At 33.1% G+C, this 5,419-nt stretch overlaps 1 protein-coding gene across 3 annotated transcripts in view; it reads left to right on the top strand.

The window, feature by feature from the left end:
* The first annotated feature begins 4,476 nt into the window (after positions 1 to 4,476).
* LOC110031969 overlaps positions 4,477 to 5,419 on the top strand; it is a 12,818-nt gene continuing 11,875 nt past the window's right edge. The window contains exon 1 of one of the 3 annotated variants that reach the window (XM_020735433.1): positions 4,477 to 4,693. The gene's annotated coding sequence lies outside the window, so the exon portion shown is untranslated. The remainder of the gene's footprint in view (positions 4,694 to 5,419) is intronic. The other 2 variants (XM_020735434.1, XM_020735435.1) reach the window with 2 other exon arrangements.

The raw sequence follows: 5,419 nt of genomic DNA, 5'->3' as shown, positions 1-5,419 counted from the left end.
CCTTCCTATATTATTTTTCTAATATTTAAAAAAAATAAGCATTTGATTGCATTGCCTGCTCTTTAAATTGATTTTATTGATGGTTTATTTGGCATTAAATATATGCACATGAGAATTATAATTATGTGATACTTATGTGCAAAAACAACTTTAAATAACTAACATTGGGATATTTGACATTTTCCATATAATTTGTCTATTTTGCAATTATCTTCTAATATTGTTATTTAATTAATATCATGTATAACATTTGCTAATAATGAAGCAATTAAATATAATTTGGTTAATAAATGATAGCATCGAGGAATGGAGCTAGAGAAATGAAAGAAATATAGATGGAAGTTTAAGGGTGATTTGATTTGTTGAAATGAAATGCAATGTAAATGATTTATAGATTGATATGATTACATTGTATTTGAAATACTTTTGAGTTGTTTGGTTCGTTGTAAAATATATGTAACACATTATGTTTTTATTGTTTAGCATTAAATAAATTGAAAACAATGTGATCGGCGGAGGGCGGTGGCAACAGACAACATGTGAGCAACGAATAGGCATCGACGGCGCAGCAGGTGCAGCAGGCGGCAACGGGCGGGGGTTGCTTGCCGCTAGCATTCTACATGAACGGTGTAATTCAAATTTAGCCAAATTAGATGATTTCTAAAGTCAGACAAAAATGAACTACAGTGTAAATTTCAAATTAATTCATATGGTATATTATAATTGTAATTCATCATAACAAGTACATAATTTTCTTAAATCTCTACAAAAGAATTACAATGTAACACAAATTCAGTCAACCGAACAACACGTAAGAGAGCTCTGTTATCATGGAAATATGCAAGATTCCATGATATGAGAATCAAAATTTGCTTACAATTAATCTTCTATTTCTATAGGAATATTTCTCTAGATGACATGAACATGGGATCATTATGCTCATACTTTTAGCATGTCTAGTTGTTTGCCTAGTCACATCATCATTTAATCAATATTTTCATTAGAGATTTCCTCCATAGTTGAATAAGTGTGAAGCAAGTGGATAACAAATAATTGGGCTCTTTTTTTCTTTCTTGGGAATCTTTATTTCGACATTTGTACTTGCGGGCTCTAAAAATTCACACCCCTTACTCTCATTAATGTTAAAAGCTTTTTATTTAGTATTTCCGGTTAAATTTTTTGCAAAACAGGTTGGAACACAGATATGACATTGCCCATAGATTTCACCCTTATTTAACGATAACTTTTTAATCTTGGGTTCAAGATTTCCCATAGACACAGTTTTTGTGGTTAATTACTCCTCTCAATAATAAGAAAACACTTTCCATTAAGCTTAGTTATTAAACATTGAATATTCAACGTATAGTAAAAGCACATATATAAATTTAGATTATAAAATTGTATCATTTTGGGATTTAAGAGAATAGTTAGGAAAATGATGATGAACTCGAGCAGGATCTCATTGTTTAATCATCTCGGGATGTTGTAATCCCTGATCTACTTAGTCAGAGGAGGCAGTCGACCTAACCTGACTGAATGATTATTATCAACAACCATATGCTACATCGTCCCAGTACCCCTCGTCAATATGGGTTGTAAGTTTATTTAATGGGGCAATCTAAGTCAACATTGGCTGACATAAACCTTTTTATAGATCAAATGTACCATTTTAAGTTAATGAATTGAATGTTAGAAAGTCGCCAGAAAACATATGATTGCAATCATGACTGTACTATAATGATGTCATTTGATAGCATACACCCGGTTATATGAATCCAATGTAACAATTATTTTTTTTTATAATTTGGGTCAAATCATGTGGACAGAGGACTTGAATAATGCCTTCACTATCATGAGATCAGTTTGAGGGTAAATACAATGATACACTCAGTGTGACATTCATTTTTTTTACGAGTTAAAAATTGTTAAAATGTTTGTCGCCCTATTAAACTATTGTGGATGGTAGATGAGATTTGCTTTAGTTCTTAAATTATTGATTTTGACTTAAATGTTCTAATTGTTTTGTTTGAAGCCCAATGATTGATTTTAATTTTAGTGCTTTGAGATTTTAATTTTAGTGTTTTGGTTTGTTGTTTTAAAATCTTAAAATTGAAAATTATTCTAAAAGTTGATATTTACGGTTAAAAAATCCAGTCAGCACAACAATCATCGACGATTTGATTGTTTGATTTGAACCCCATGAACTTTACATACTGTTTGTAAAGAATTGGTCTGAAGATCAATAAATGATCGAATCTTAGCATTGGAAGTTCTATTTTTGCTTAAAGAGGACCATATTCATGAATTTAAGTTGTTGGACTTCTTTAGATATTTGTTGAAACTTATGAACTCGCCAATCATTAGAGAATTTTTTATCTTAATTCATTTGAACCCTGAAGATTTCACAACTTGCTTGTGAAGAATCATGCCCAATAGTAACATATGATTGAGCTTGAGCATTGTTAAATCTACTCTGTTTACAAAGGATGGGTTCAGAATTGACACATTAAGTCATATTGAACCTGATCAGCAAAATATTGCTTATAAATGATCAGGTTTATAATTTAGATCATTTGAATTTATTCAAATATACTTTAAAATTTAATTTTGAAGAAAAACGCCTCTATTTCAAATATTATATCAACCTCATCATAATAAGAGATTTGAACATTTAAAACATTTATGTTGTGCAGTTCATTTGGAATTTCTTAATATGATATATTTATGATATTAGTCCCGTCGCCTCCAGTTCTGGCGAAGAGGAGGATCGAACAAAGTGATTTGAACTTGTAAATTTTATTTGGAAGTTAATAAAATTACTAGTATCGTTGACACTAGCCGTTGCGTAGATGAAGATCGGATTAGTTGGCTGACATATTGACTGCATTCTGATTAGAAGATTTTGAAGTTTGATCATTTGAATTCTAAAACTCACTTATCAAAGCAAGTGAGCGAGCTTTTAAAGTTAAGCAAGTGAGTGAGTTTTTGTAAATTTACCTTATTGAAGTTAATACATAGATACATGCAAAAGTTAACTCTTAAGTTTTCTTACGCTTGCCATCATGTATTAATTTTTGCATTTTAAAATAACTTTTATATATTAAAATTAGTCTCAGTTCGTGATATTTTACATTTAAGTCGAGCTCAACCCCCCAAATTATGAATAATGATGTGTTATGAATAAATTTTTTCATCCAGCTCGAATCTCGAGATATTTTTAGGAAGAAATGTTTAGATTCAAATTCAAATTCATGTAGTGCGACAATTTCAGCAAGTATATAATTAGACTAACTGTCTCGATTAGACACACCCGATGAGACTTAAATTGATTCAATCTAAGACCAACCAAGCCCGTATTAAACCATTAGAACACTTTTGGAGATTTGGAATCATTAGCTTAATGGTCAAATGAACTCCAAATTTAACTTATTTATATTCAAATTGAGCGTCTCGACAAGGGAAATCTAACGCACATAAAATCATTGAATTTTGAGGTCATTAAAGACCACAAACTCATTAAAAAACACAATGATCAAAGATATGGCTGAAAAAGTTATTTACCAAATGATTAAATTATCATTATCGTATAACTTAAAAACATGCTCTCTCTCTTCACTCAAGGAAGAGGTATAAGAGAAGAAATTCCATAAAATGTTATAGATCGAAGGCTCGATGATCTCTGCAACTGCCAATCATCATTAACCACCACTGACCACCCCTGTTCGCCGTCGTAAATAACCCTTGACAGCTAACATCGAATCCCAAAAAATGGTTGCAAAGTATAATGTCGTATTGAAGATCCGACGATAACTTCCGACCTCCATAGTCGCCGACCACTGCCGTCTGCTACCGTCGACCACCGCTGACTGTCATTGCTCATCATCATCAGTGACCTGTATTTGTTAACATTTTATCCCAAATACAACCATAATGTACTATATCAAAGACCGAATGACAGCCTGCCACTGCCGTCTGCTACCGTCGACCCCCGCTGACTGTCATTGCTCATCATCATCAGTGACCTGTATTTGTTAACATTTTATCCCAAATACAACCATAATGTACTATATCAAAGACCGAATGACAAATCGCTGACCTATGTCATCACAATATTTCGATCATCGACCACATCGTTTATACGTATAAATATAATTAATTGATCATTTTCATCGAGATAATTCAAATTTTGTTTTGAGATTTGTACACAAACCACACATTTCATTTGTATATACATTTATTATATAAAATATTAAAAAAAATTATGAATTAATTTATTTATATCAGATTTTTTATTCTGAATCACATAAAAAAAATACATGAAGATTTATATGTTTAAACAAACTTTTTTTTTTTTAATTTGTTTAGATCAGATCCGCCCGACGAACGGAAAGTAGAAGATCAAATCAGATTTAACGGCTCACGTAAAGCCACATGCATCGTCATCTCTGAAGGAGTCGGGGAAGAATCGTAGATCGCCGGTCTTCTGGTCCCAACTATTTAGCCCCGTCTCCCTCTCCTCCTCTCTCCCTCTCCCTCTCAGTGCCATCGCTGGTTCCAGTGAAAGAATAAGAAGAGAGGCTTAAGGCAGGAAGTTGAAGGGGGGATAACCGCGGGCTTTCGGTTCCTTATCTCAAACGTTGGCTTACCTCTGCGATCCAGAGTTCTCAAGCTATTCATTTCAATTCGCTTCTTGGTAACTGTAACTTCACGAATTCATATTCCGATTGTGTTTTTTGTATGTGCGTGCGTAAATTTTGTAATTTTTTAAAGAATTGTCGGGGTTATTAAGGTTTGATGGTGGCCGGGGTGCTGGAATTCGTTAATTGATAGAGATAGGGCTTGTTGTGCCTGTGCTTTGTTTGCTTCTGAGATGGATCGGTGCGGCACGGAGTGAATTTAAGGAGTGTATTGTTTTATTTTTTATTATGTAATCCTGGTTTCTTGTTGACTGATGGCCGGTTCATGGTTTTATTCGGAAGGATGTCGGTTCAAGAGAGATTTTCTTAGGCTAAGCCTCATCATTGATAAAATATTGTGAGTAAGAGATCGGGTTTGGTAGCTTCTGTGTGATGGATATGTTGTCTGGTTATGTTGGATCTAAATTTGTCTGTAGTGATACCCAAACCTTGCTTAAAGGATCCATGTGATCTCATTAAAGCCTTGAGCGAAGAGAAAGAAGAAGGGGGAAATAACAAAAGAGGAAATTTTTGAAGAGTCTTTTTCTCCATGCCAAAAGCCCAAACTTATTTCTGCTCATTGACTTCTTTTTATAGTTTTTCTAGGCACAACAGAAGTAGCTGTAATTTAGTACTGTAAAATAAATAAATAAATAAATATTGCTGTAAACATGTAAACATGGTAATCAAAATTCGAGGAAGTACATGTGGAGTCTAGCCTTGGTGAGTACTATGAAAGTTTC

Source organism: Phalaenopsis equestris, unplaced genomic scaffold (genome assembly GCF_001263595.1).
Source record: "Phalaenopsis equestris unplaced genomic scaffold, ASM126359v1 Scaffold000873, whole genome shotgun sequence".
Lineage (NCBI taxonomy): Eukaryota > Viridiplantae > Streptophyta > Magnoliopsida > Asparagales > Orchidaceae > Phalaenopsis > Phalaenopsis equestris.
This window is presented reverse-complemented; position numbering and strand designations above follow the sequence as displayed.